Source organism: Nicotiana attenuata, chromosome 1, assembly GCF_001879085.1.
Source record: "Nicotiana attenuata strain UT chromosome 1, NIATTr2, whole genome shotgun sequence".
In the NCBI taxonomy this organism is placed as follows: Eukaryota; Viridiplantae; Streptophyta; class Magnoliopsida; order Solanales; family Solanaceae; genus Nicotiana; species Nicotiana attenuata.
This window is the reverse complement of record NC_031989.1, coordinates 80,305,735-80,320,031: the sequence shown is the minus strand read 5'-3', so window position 1 is coordinate 80,320,031 and position 14,297 is coordinate 80,305,735.

The window sequence follows — 14,297 nt, the reverse complement described above, 5'->3', positions numbered from 1 at the left end:
TTTGGAAGAACTGTTGATTTAATGAAATGGGAGCGGGTGGTACGCCTACCACGAGATGTAATGAAATGGGAGCGGGTGGTACGCCTACCACGAGATGTAATGAAATGGGAGCGGGTGGTACGCCTACCACGAGATTTAATGAAATAGGAGCGGGTGGTACGCCTACCACGAGATTTAATGAAATGGGAGCGGGTGGTACGCCTATCACGAGATTTAATGAAATGGGAGCGGGTGGTACGCCTACCACGAGATTTAATGAAATGGGAGCGGGTGGTACGCCTACCACGAGATTTGATTATTAAGAAATGGGATCGAGTTGCACGCCTGCAACGAGATATGTAGTTTTATTTGTGCACTCTACTGTATGATCAGTGAGCCCGAGCATTTTGGCTCGATGAGTATTTGGGAGCGGGCTGCGCCCCGTAGCGGATGTTATGTGGGATACCCTTTCCTTGTGTTTATTTGGTGTTGTGTCTTCCCTCTGTGGGACGATTTGATGAAAAACCTATACTTTTGTTGTCACACATGTTGTACTTGTTAGATAATTCTTCTACTTTGTTTTCCTTTATTTGTGCTGTATAATTGAGTTATTGCTGATTTGGTGTACGAAGTAGTGTAAGGTTCTGTGTGGTTCCGTGATGAGTTGTTAGTGGATTGCTTGTATTGGCTGAGATGAGGTTCTTAGACCTGAGATTAGTGCTATGGTATTGGGGGTGGGGAGTGTTTGGAAGTGAGAGGGTGTTTCTGCTAAGATTTGGGTAATGGCCCTTGGCGGGCGAGAGAGCTTCTTGACTTGTTGACTTCATGGGCGGCTATGAGTATCCACATGTCTCTTTATCATGGGTGGTGTTGTGGAAGTCCAGAACAAGGTTGTATTCAATGTGAAGTATATTGTCGGCATCCAAGATGTTATTTGAGCAGCTATGGTGGTCAGAGGTTATTGCTTCGAGTATGTGAGTTATGTGGAACAGCATGTGATTGTATTCTGGATTGAAATTTTTTGCTCGATTCAGCTTGATTGGGTGTGTTCAGTGTGATGATGTGGAATTCGGGCCCTATGATGAATTTCGGATGTTGAGGTTTGGGTCCTGTTCTAAGGTTATGGACTAAGGAGGAGATGAGACATTTAGTTAAGTTGTATTGTCAGTTCTGCATAGGTTGGATGATGGGGAAACACCCCCGGGTGTATGTATGAGGAGCTCATGCAGTGGTTCGATGGCTTTGGAATGACTCAGGGCACGTTCGAGGACGAACGTGTGTTTAAGTGGAGGAGGATGTAACGACCCAACTGATCGTTTTGAGCAATTGCATCCGGTTCTGTAGTTTTAGGTCACGAGTAGCTTCATATTATGTGTATCGACTTGCGTGCGCAGTCCGGGCGTGAAAACGGAAAGCTTTTATGTGAAAATATGAAAAATATAGTAATTTCTAGTGTTAAAATTTGGTTTTTTTGTTGACTTTGGTCAATATTTTTGGTAAACGGACCCGGATCTGTGTTCCGACGACCCCGGGAGGTCCGCAATAAAATATGGGACTTGGACGTATGCCGGGGATTGAATTTCGAGGTCCCTAGCCTTAAAAAACAATTTTTGAAGAAAATTATTGTGCTGGTTTTCAAAGGAAATAAATAAATGAATTAATGTTTGAACTCATTGGTATTGGACCCGTATTTTGGTTACGGAGCCTGGTACAAGTTTGTTATGATATTTAAGTCCTATCTGTGAAATTTGGTGACAATCGGAATTGATTTGACGTGATTTGGACGTCCGATTCAAAAGTTAGAAAATCATGAGTTTTGAGGTTAAATTCATAGTTTTTGATGTAATTTTAATGATTTGATCGCACAAGTAAGTCCTTATGATGTTTTTAGACTTGTGTGCATGTTTGGTTTGGATACCCGAGGGCTTGGGTGAGTTTTAGATAGGTTTAGGCTATGTTGCGCTTGTTTTTGGATGCTTCATCATCGTTTCTTCAAGCAAAATGATACCATATTGAGCAAATGAGATCCAACTTCAGTTTTGTTTGAACCATTAGATGTGTATCAAAATTACGGAGCCATATGAAAAAGAATCATCGAATTTGGACATCGTATGAGGAAGTTATGCTCATTTTCGTGTCGGGAAAATTGCTGGTTTCTGGTGTGTTCGCAAATGCGAACTTTCTCATCGCATTTGCGATGCCCAGTTCGCAAATGCGAACTTTTGGTCGCAAATGCGACTTCTGGGTGAACTCGTATCGCAATTAGATAATTTTTGTATGGGTGAACTCGTATCACAACAGGTATTCGGTTTTTGTAAATTTTATCGGGATCCGAGGCGCGGGCCCGGGGAGTTGACTTTTGTTGACTTTTGGCAAATTGTATAGGAATCATAGTTTTGTTAATTGGAATTGTTTTCTCTTGCATTGTTAGATGTATTCAAATCGTTTTTGGTTAGATATGAGCCGTTCGAAGGTCTTTTCACCCAAGAAGTTCATTTTAGAGTATCAGTTTGTTGTCTTCGAGGTAAGTATCTTGCCTAACCTTGTGTGGGGGACTTCCCCTTAGGATTTGAGTCTTCTATGCTAATTGTAGTCCGTGCATGCGAGGTGACGAGTGTGTGCTCGGACTTATCTGTGGGAAATATGCTTTAGGGTTCTTAGGTCCTTACGTTCAATATGCGGAAAGTATTCCGTTATGATTGAGTGTAATAATTGCTTAAATTGTCTCTATATGCTCCACATGATGTTGTTAGCTTTCCTCTAGTTCTTACGTGTTGCTTTGACCCTTAATTGCCTTAATTGAAGTGATTGCCTTCCTTACTACTTTGATACTTCTTGATTGTGAGTTCCTCTATGACTTCGTGCAAATAGATTACATGTCCAATTGTTGTGGTTACCGGTGTAGTTATCACTTGCTTATTATTTCTTGTTGCTTAGTTGAGGTTTCATTGTGAAGTAATTGTTGGTACAAGTTTGGTTATAGCTGATTCCCTTGTTGTGACATATTTCATTCTTACTGTTGGTTCCCTTGTCGGGATGTGTTTATTCTTGTTGGTTACTCCCTTGCCGGGATATTGTTGTTCCTTATTATTCCCTTGCCGGGATTCTTTGTGATTGGTGTTGACTTGTATATATGGGATCGGGTTGCACACCGCAATAATATTATATGATTTGAATTGGGTTGCGCGCCGCAACAATATTATATGGGATCGGGTTGCATGCCGCAACAATATTATATGGGATCGGGTTGCACGCCGCAATAATATTATATGGGATCGGGTTGCACGCCGCAACAATATTATATGATTTGGATCGGGTTGCACGCTGCAACAATATTATATGATTTGGATCGGGTTGCACGCCGCAACAAATATTATATGATTTGGATCTGGTTGCACGCCGCAACAAATATTATATGATTTGGATCGGGTTGCACGCTACAACAATATTATATGATTTGGATCGGGTTGCACGCCGCAACAATATTATATGATTTGGATCGGGTTGCACGCCGCAACAGTATTATATGATTTGGATCGGGCTGCATGCCGCAACAATACTATATGATTGGGATCGGGTTGCACGCCGCAACAAGGAAGGTATAAAAGTGAATATTGATTCTTATGGTGAAAACGAGAGTAAAAGCACGAAGGGTGATGCCGTGCACTTTCTGTTGCTGTGTTTATTTATTGTTATCAATCCAAGTGTTTTAACTGTTTAATTTCCTTTATTGATGTGATCCTTTGTGTTGGAACCTACAGTTTTTCAATACTTCGCCGTATTTATATATATATATTCCAATACTTCAAACTTCAAAAATTATTACATCTTTTAATTCAATTAGTTTCTCAATTATATCCCCTTAAATTGTCTGAGGTCGTATTTTACTTAAAAAGGAATTTCTACTAAGTTTTAAGTTATTAACTCCCATGTTAAAGGTAATAATCCAGTCGATGTTGTACTTTAATTGAAAGGGGTACTTTCTTTACTCAAATCATTTCAAAAGAAACAACCTCATCTTTTCTCGCTGACTATCCTAATTAGTTTAGAAATTGTAATTTACTTATACTAGGTAAATGAGACTTCTTGAACATCTTGAGTGCATCTGTACGGACATTATGTATAGTATAGCATGTGGATTTTTTTGTTAATAGTGAGATGGAAAATATGGGGGCACAAGGTGCCATGTGTGCTGAAGGTTCGGAAGTTGGAATTATGATATGAGAAACCGAGGATTGAGATGGTCGGGATTGTGTATTAGACATGATGTGAGATTGAGTTGGTATTGCCTTCTTTATTTGAATACATTCTTACTTGTCTCTGTTCCTGTTATGTCAGTGTTGATTTACTTGGTTACCTGATTTACTTGGGTATCGTTCGTTACTACCCGTGTTCTCCCTTTATTGTTCCTACTGTTTGTATTTTGATTTCTCTCCGCTGTTGATATTATCTCATTATCTTTATCTCGATATTTTACTATCATATCTTGTTCATTTCATTTGACCAGTAGGTGTCTTAACTGTTCCTCGTCACTACCCCACCGAGGTTAGTCTTGATACTTACTGGGCACCGCCGTGGTGCGTTCATACTACACTTCTGTACATTTTTGTGTACAGATCCAGGTATTGATCGATAGTAGCTGTGCGGGTCATCGCGGTGGAGACTCACGGTAACCTGTTGCTGCGTTCGTAGGCCTCGGAGTCACCTTCGTTTGTATTTAGGTTCCGTTGATTCCTTCTCGTTCTGGAATAGTGTTGTATTTATTTTGTATAACTACTCTTAGAAAGTCTTTTGACTTATACCACCGATTTTGGGAATTGTGATTTATTGGTAGTTATTTAATTTGAAGTCAGTAAATGTTAATATTATTTCAGTAAATGTTAGGCTTACCTAGTTTAGAGACTAGGTGCCATCACGACTCCTTCGGAGGGATTTTGGGTCGTGACAATCATCTAGCACTTCAACCTCATCACGCACAACTTCCTTTTGCTTGGAGGTATTCACTTCACCACCTCTACCACTTCTTGTGATCACCGCCATTGCATGCCTGGTATTGTGCCCACCCTTCGGGTTTACTACCGTATCACTAGGTAGAGCCCCCTTAGGGCGAGTGTTCAAAGATTGTGAAATCTGACCAAGTTGAACCTCTAAGTTTCGGATTGAAGTATTATGGGATGCCAACTGGGCATCAGAGTCGGTGTTCTTTTTCATCATTTGCTCAAACATCATCTCAATCCTTCCCATCTCATTGTTTGACGAGCTAGGACCTTGGGACGGAAATGGAGGTGGGTTGTTTGGTTGTTAATACATCGGAGGCCTTTTAAAGCCTTGCTCCCGATTCCCTTGATTGCCATTATTCCAACCCCCTTGGTTGTTGTTTCCTCCCCAATTTCCATTGTTGCCACTCCAGTTGCCCTGGTTTTTCTGGTTGCCCCAATTCTGATTATTGTTTCCCCAGTTGCTATTCCCTTGTTGGTTTTGATTCCCCCAATTTCCTTGGGATCTCCACTGTTGTTGTTGGTTTGGAGCATTGCCCCGTTGTCCTTGGTAATTGTTCACATACTGGACTTCTTCACTTTGATCGTCATACCCATCATCTTGGTTGAAACCACTACTACCCGGCTCATATTGATCCGGACTTCCTTGACCTTGTTGACCTCTTTTTCGCCTCTTGTTGACCAACATGTTTATCCCTTCCAGAGCATTTACTTGTCTTGGCGCTTGAACTTGCTGCAATTGAGCTTTTGCCAACTGGTTTATTGTTGTAGTTAACTCTGCTTGCTTGGCCATGGTCGTGGAGCTCTTTGTGCAGGTGAATGACAGTGGGATCACCTTGTGGTACATTAGCTCGACTTTGCCAAGCTAAGGAAGTATCTGCCATTTCATAAAATATCTCAGACGCCTCAGCATAAGGTGTGTTCATAAAATTTCCCCCTGCTAGCTGGTTCACTACACATTGATTGGTCGTGTTAATGCAACGGTAGAATGTTTGCTGGATCATTGCTTCGTCATGTAATTGTTCGGACATTCTTTCACCATTGTTCGGTACCTTTCCCAGATCTCATGAAGTGGTTCATTAGGTTCCCGTTTGAAGGCCAGGATCTCATCTCTCAAAGTCACCATGTGCCTCAGCGAGAAAAACTTAGCTATAAACTTGTCGGCCAACTCATCCCACGTAGTGATGGAATGATTGGGAAGCCTTTCAAGCCAGTCCAAAGCTTTCCCTCTAAGTGAAAAAGGGAACAATCTCAATCTTAATGCATCCTCCGACACATTAGTCTATTTGCTTCCCCAGCAGGTATCCACAAAGCCCTTAAGATGTTTATATGCATTCTGATGGGAAGCACCTGTGAAGTACCCTCGTTGCTCCAATAAAGTCAACATAACATTTGTAATCTGGAAATTGCCCGCCCGAATCCGGGGTGGGACAATTGCACTTGCGTAGCCTTCATTTGGAAGCACTAGAGGAGCCACTCGTAGAGGAACTGGGGGAGGGTCTGGAATATTGTCATTGGCCTGGCGGCCTCTTCTTTGAGCATGAGGTACTAGAGGCACCTCATCTTCACCATTATCATCTACCTCCTCCCCTGGAACATTTCCAATAGGATCATTATTTGCCATATTGTACCTGAATTGATTTACTCACACAAGTTAGTAAAACAGAGGGAAAGAAAAACAAGACACAAAACTAGTAAGATAGATAGCCAAAACCGTTTAGCTCCCCGCCAACGGCGCGACAAAGTGATCGGCTCCAACCCTATACCACTATAAAATGGCAAGAGTGGTCGATGCAGCTTTTACCCGAGGGGTCGGGATCGATTTCCACAGAGATCTAATATTGGCTTGGAATAGGGTTTCTATCTAATCTAGCTATGTGCGTTGTTCTTAATTGCACTTACAATCATGCTTTGTTTGGTTTCTATTCTATTTTTAACACTAATGAAGGATGAAAATAATCTAAGTACAATATTTTTCTATAAGGGTTTTCTCAATCGGTAAAAAGGCACTAGGAAAGTGAATTACACCTAGGTGAGTATCTAACATGGTCTAAAACTTAGGGCAAACTTGTTATAATTGGGATCATGATATAGAAATTGCACATAATTACTCATTATATACCTCTTGGTAGTTTGAGTGACTATGCCCTAATTGGCTTTCTAAAGCCCAATTGGGTGTTCAAACAATGCAAGCAAAATTAGCTCAAGTAGGGTATTACTATCTCTAGGTTTAACTCTTTAATTGGGGCTATCAATCTCTTGAATGCACCCCAATTCCTTGTTAGCCTGAATTTCCTAGACTTAGTCTCTCTTTCTCAAGAAGAGTCTAAGTCAAATAGGCACGAATAAGTGTCTGCGACCACCAATTCAACAATTAAAGCATGAAACAAGCTAAATATCATTAACCTATAAACAATTAAAACCTAAAATTAAAGACCTATTAAATACCCACACTAGGGTTGGGTCACAACCCTAGCTAATGGGTTTAGCTAGTCATAATCAAAGAAGAAATCAAAGGAGAAGATGAAATATAAGCCATAAAAAGTAATTACAAGAGTATAATCTAAGATTATTAGTTAACAATGCTCTAAAATTACTCTAAAAAGCAAAAAGCGGCTCTTCACGTGCTCCACAAAACAATAGATACCCTGAGAAAGAGCTATTTATACACAGCTAAAATTTTCGGACAAAAATGCCCCTGCGGAGGTTCTACTGACAGCGAAAAACTGGTCGCCTCAGCGCTTGGACTTCCGCGGCCGCGCAAAAGCAAGCGCGGACCGCGGTTCTTCTTTTCTGAGCTTGGTCTGGACTTAATTCCACTAGGATCGGAAAAGCAACCGCCTCAGCGCGGCCGCAAAATATGTTTGCGGACCACGCTTTTCAATTGAGCTCCAATCTCTAGTCCTTTGATTCTCAATTCCGCTCAGGGCGAAATTTGGACCGCGGCCACGTCAGGTAATTCCGCTGCCGCGCAATTTCACCACGGGCAGCGGTGTCTGTTGAGCCAAAATTGCTTTCTCTGAACCGCAAGTCTGCTGAGAGCATAATTATGAACGCCTCGGTGGTGGATCTTCCACGGCCGCACTATTTCTTCGTTGTCAGCGCTTTTGGCTCAGCTTTGAACTTTTGCAGGTTTCACTCCTTTATGAGCTGGTTATGACTTTCTTGCAACTTTTTGACCAAACACTACAAACAAGCACAATAAGTTAGCTTTCGAGAATACTTGTACTCATTTTTAATCTAAAACCTAAGCAAAAAGGAGCATAAAATAGGCTAGAAACCCTAGTTATCACATCCACGGATTGGCACCAACTCCTCAGTGTCCTGTGGATCAAACCCCGCATAGAATTCCACGACTAAGTTGAGGTTGATGTCCCCTGTGTTCTAATACACATAGCTTAACCCCAGACCCTGGAAACCTTTCCAAATAGCAGGATACTTTGCTTTCACACTGCGTTCCTGGATAGCCCTCTTCGGATGGATATGTTTAGGCATACAACGATTGTACCAATCCCTCGTCTGCGGAGGTATGCTGTTTATGCCAAATTCTTGTTGGCCTCGGGGTTGTGCACGCTTGGCAGCTACAGTTGCCACCGCTTGGGCACCAGTCATACTAGAGGCAGTTTCTCCCCCTTTCTTTTCTTTGGAAGAGGTGCGGAGGTCGCCTTTGCTTTAGCTTGGGCCGTTGAAGTAGCTTTTCCTTTGCCTGTGTCTTCTCTAGGCGGCATCATCGTTCCTACACAAACGAGCAATAGTCAAATAATGCTACATTACACACTACACACATCAGCTCCCCCAACGTGCCAAGGTTACTCAGACTTCACCTCGCATTTTCTTAACATTAGAATCAAACAACAACACATTGGCTAGTCGTGAGCCACCCCACACTTAATATGTTAATGTGGTGCACGATTACATAGCACTAGATTACCAATCCCGACGGCTCAGGCTCCAAAGGGGACTTGGAATGCCATTGAGGCATTTCACCAAACACTTGACAAGCACTAGTGCCATGGGAGTTCTTATGGACTTGAGGGATTGCCTCATCCTCCCAAATCGGCTTGGGAGTTCCATACTACCACACATTTTCACAAATGCAGCACCATTCCTAAGGGGTTCATGGGATTGGGGCACACAAACACAATAAAACCATGAAGAACAACTACCTATTATGTAGCATAACCCACAATGAAGAATAACAAACAATGAAGAACAACCACACTCAACACATGTACCCAACTCGAAATTACCAAGAAAAGAGATAGAATCATACCTTTGAAGCTTTGTGAGGAGTAGATTTCCTTAGAATTTTGGATGAGTGTGAAGGGCTAGCAAGATGAATCTTGACCTCTATGTGGATGGTGATTGTGTGTAGGTGATCAGTCAATTTGTGTAATGTGTTTGTGTGCTTGTGAAGTTTGTTGTAGAACTCGGTGTGTGTTGGTTGAAGTGAGGTTAGGGTTTGCTTTGAAGAGTGTTTAGTGAGTGAAGGCGTGTTTGTGATATTTGTGTCGACCAAAATAAGACGAAATAACTTAAAGAGGGCAAAAAAATACCTACCTGGCGTTAGCTATGCATCGCCAGCCGAAGGCCTGGCTGACCCTGGCGTTATCCAGGCTACGCCAGCCTAAGGCCTGGCTGACCTTGGCATTATCCAGGCGGTGCCAGCCTAAGGCCTGGCTGACCCTGGCTTTAGCCAGGCGACGCCAACCTAAGGCCAGGTTGTCCCTGGCATTTACCTGACTTTGCGTGACGTTTAAACCTTGCTCGTCTCGCCCAAACTCACCTACAAACTTGTTAGTATCTAAAAACAAAAAGAAAAATTCTAACTACACTAAAAATCAACTACGAGTTGGGTTGCCTCCCAACAAGCACCTTAGTTAAAGTCGTGGCCCGACGAATACAACAGATCAATGGGTTGCCTCCCACGAAGCGCCTGATTTAACGTCGCAGCACGACGCAGATAAGCGCATTTACAGTACGCTCAAAATCGGATGCTCGATCAAATGGATCATTGACACTACCTTTGCTTCATCCATGCCCACATAATGTTTTAATCTATGCCCATTGACTCTGAACGTGCGAGAGCCATTACTCGCAGCAATCTCTACGACACCTGTGGGTGAATTTCAACCACATGAAAAGGCCCTAACCATCGTGATTTCAATTTGCCCTGAAATAGCCTTAGTCTTGAGTTGTAAAGCAATACCGTATCTTCGGGTTTAAAATTCCGCTCAATAATATTTCTATCATGTATCATCTTTATTCTCTCCTTGTATAATCTTGTGCTCTCAAAAACGTGATATCTGAACTCATCAAGCTCGTGCAACTCCGTTACTCTACTTGTTCCTGCAGCTTCAATATCAAGATTCAACTATTTCAACGCCCACCAAGCTCTATGCTCCAACTCTACCGGTAAATGCCACGCCTTCCCAAAGACAAACTTGTACGGTGACATGCCGATTGGAGTTTTGAAAGGGGTTCGATAAGCCCAAAGTGCATCATCTAACTTCCTCGCCCAATCTGTTCTAGTAGCATTCACAGTCCTAGTCAACACACTCTTTATTTCTCTATTCGAGACTTCCACCTGCCCGCTTGTTTGTGGATGATATGGGGTGGCCACCTTGTGGCGTACATCATACTTCTCTAACAACTTCGCGAAGGCTCGATTACAAATCGGGTGAATATATTCTTTCTCAAAAAACCAATTACCCCCTTTGCATCATTTGTAGGGAGTGCTGCAGCTTCCACCCATTTGGACACGCAGTCCACAGCGACGAGTATGTACTTGTTTCCATATGAGCTGACGAAAGGCCCCATGAAATCGATCCCCCATACATCAAACACTTCGACCTTGTGAATTGGGTTCCTAGGAATCTCATGTCGGCGGGAAATATTCCCGGTTCGTTTGCATTCATCACACCCCTTTATCCATAAATGTGCATCTTCGAACAATGTTGGCCAGTAGAAGCCCGACTCCAAAAATTTCGTAGTTGTCCTTACTCCCCCGAAGTGTCCATCGTATGATGACGCGTGACATGCCTGCAAAATAGAAGATTGGTCTATCTCGGGGATACATCTTCGGATCATGTTATCAACACAAATCCTGAACAGATAAGGTTTCTCCCAATAATACATGCGACAATCACGAAAAAACTTTTCATTTGGACGGAGGAAAGGTCATAAGGAATAATACCGCTCGCCAGGTAATTTGCAATGTCTGCATACCATGAAGCTTCCTCGAGACTCGTGGCTAGTAGTTTTTAGTCTGGGAAAGTTTCCAGAATCTCTTCTACCTCAATCTTCTTCTCAGCTCCTTCCAGCCTAGACAAATGTTCAGCTACTTGGTTTTCCGTTCCCTTTCGATCACAGATTTCCAAATCAAATTCTTGCAGCAGTAGAACCCATCGAATTAGGTGCAGTTTTGATTCCTTTTTCTCGATTAAGTACCTGAGAGCAGCATGGTCAATATAAACAATTACCTTCGAGCCTATCAGGTATGACCTGAATTTGTCAAATGCGAACACCACTGCCAGCATCTCCATCTCGGTCACAGTGTAATTTAGCTGGGCTCCACTCAATGTTCTACTTGCGTAGTATATTGGATGCATGATTTTATCTTTTTGCTACCCAAGAACTGCTCCCACAGCATAGTCACTCGCATCACACATCAGCTCAAATTGTTGCTTCCAGACGGGGGCAACTATGATAGGTGTTGTCACCAATCTCTTCTTTAATTCCTCAAAAGCTACCCTGCAGTCATCAGAAAACACAAAAAGGTGATGTTTTTCAAGCAATTTACACAAAGGTTAGCAATTTTGGAAAAATCTTTTATAAATCTCCTATAGAAACCGGTGTGCCCAAGGAAACTTCTGATTGCTTTGACGGAAGTGGGTGGTGGAAGCTTTTCTATCACATCAACCTTTGTACGATCCACTTCAATACCTTTACTTGACACTAGGTGCCCCAAGACTATACCTTCTTGTACCATGAAATGGCACTTTTCCCAGTTGAGTACCAGATTAGTCTCGATACACCTTTTCAAAATTCTTGTCAAGTTCACAAGGCAACCATCGAATGAGTTCCCCACTACTGAGAAGTCATCCATGAAAACCTCCATTATCTCCTCGACCATATCTATGAAGATGGCCATCATGCACCTTTGGAATGTGGCGGGTGCATTGCATAGGCCGAACGACATTCTCCAAAAGGCATAGATACCATAAGGGTAGGTGAACGACGTTTTCTCTCTATCCTCCGGGGCAATAAAAATCTGATTATACCCCGAGTACCCATCCAAAAAGCAAAAGTGAGACCTCCCGGCCAATCTATCTAGCATCTGATCAATGAATGGCAGTGGTAAATGGTCCTTCCTGGTAGCCAAGTTCAACTTCCTGTAATCCATACAGATTCGCCAACCTATGACTGTTCCTGTAGAGATCAATTCATTCTTCTCATTTTTCACGACCGTCATACCTCCCTTTTTTTGGTACACAATGAACTGGGCTAACCCAGTTGCTGTCAGAGATGGGGAATATGATTCCCGCATCTAAGCACTTGATCACTTCTTTCTTCACCACTTCTTTCATGTTGGGGTTCAGCCTTCTTTGATGTTCTCTGGAAGGTTTGTGCCTATCTTCCAATAAAATCTTATGCATACAAAAGGCCGGGCTGATCCCCTTAATGTCTGCAATGGTCCACCCAATTGCAGTCTTGCACTCAGTCAGTACCTACAAAAGCTGTTCTGCCTGCACATCTAACAAACTAGATGAGATAATAACTGGTCAAGTTGAGTTAGGTCCTAAGAATGCATACCTGAGAAGAGATGGCAGTGGCCTCAATTCCAACTTTGGTGGCTATTCTATTGATGGCTTAGCTAGAGGAGTTTTTCTTTCCTCTAAGTGCAAAGGCTCAAATTCGAGTTCCCTTTTCCAAAAACCTTGGCCTTCAAGAGAAAGTACCCACTCTGCCAAGTCTTTACTATTAGCTTCATCTAAGTTCATGAGACAGGCTGCTAGAGGGTCTTTAATGTCAATGCCTCATCTTTCTCCTCCAAAACTACATCCATCGCATCTATTAGAGAGCAATTAGCAAATTCACTAGGTCTCCGCATAGATTTCTGCACGTTGAATGTTATCTCTTCATCATTTAATCTCATCTTGAGATCTCCAGCTTCACAATCAATTAAAGCTCTCCCAGTGGCCAAGAATGGTCTTCCCAAAATTATGGAAATTTCCTCGTCAACCCGACAGTCAAGGATGGCAAGATCTGCTGGGAACACAAACTTCCCAACATGTACCAATACATCATCTAGAATCCCAGAGGGCCTCTTCACTGTTCGGTCAGCCAGCTGTAGTAACATAGACGTGGGTCTAGCTCTTCCAATGCCTAGCCTTTTGTAGATAGCCAGGGGCATAAGGTTTATGCTTGCTCCCAGATCACACAGTGCCTTAGCAAATGCAAAGTTACCTATTGTGCAAGGGATTGTGAAACTCCCTGGGTCAGACAGCTTCTCAGCTATGGGTCTCGTCACAACAGCACTGCAGGTCTGAGTTAGTGTAACACATAACCAGGAATCTCCTTTAAAGCATCAGTCAATTGAATGTTTACCTGAATTAGCTTCAACATCTCCAAGAATTTCTTGTACTGCTCATCTTTCTGATACTTGGCCAATCTCTGTGGGAATGGTGCTGGAGGTCGCTTCTTCCCTGTGATTTGATTTTTTTTCTTGTTTAGGCACTGCTTCTATTGTCGGTTCTGGTGCAACCTCAGTCTCTTTCACAACCTCTTCTTCTTGTTGGTGTTCTCTTGCGCATGCTGTACCGTCACCTCAGTTAGCCCTGCTGAATCGTCTAGCTCAATGGGTACTGGCACCAGTGTCTCCGTCGGTCTGCTTTCGCGAGCAATTTCTTGCTCCAGATCTAAGTCTCTCTTATTTTGGAGACTCACTACCATCAGCTGCTTTGGGCCCTGCTCTTTTGGATTGATTTGGGTGTCTGCAGGTAACGTCCCGTGGGGACAATTATTTAGGGCCATGGAAATCTGTCCCTGTTGGATCTCAATATTCTTTATCGCTGATTCATGTGAGTCTACTCTGTCGGTTAGTTTTCCAGTGGACCCAATCACTTGTTGCATCAATCCCTCAAGTTTAGCAAACCTATCTTCATGTCTCACAGTCTGTTATTGTGGAGGTTGTTGATAAGCTTGCTGCTGATTTTGCTGGTTGTAACCTTGTTGCCTTTGGTAAGGCACCATTTGACCCTGTGATCGCATAGCCCCAAGGTTATTGTTGTTGTTGTACTGCTGCTGAGCTGGTCTATA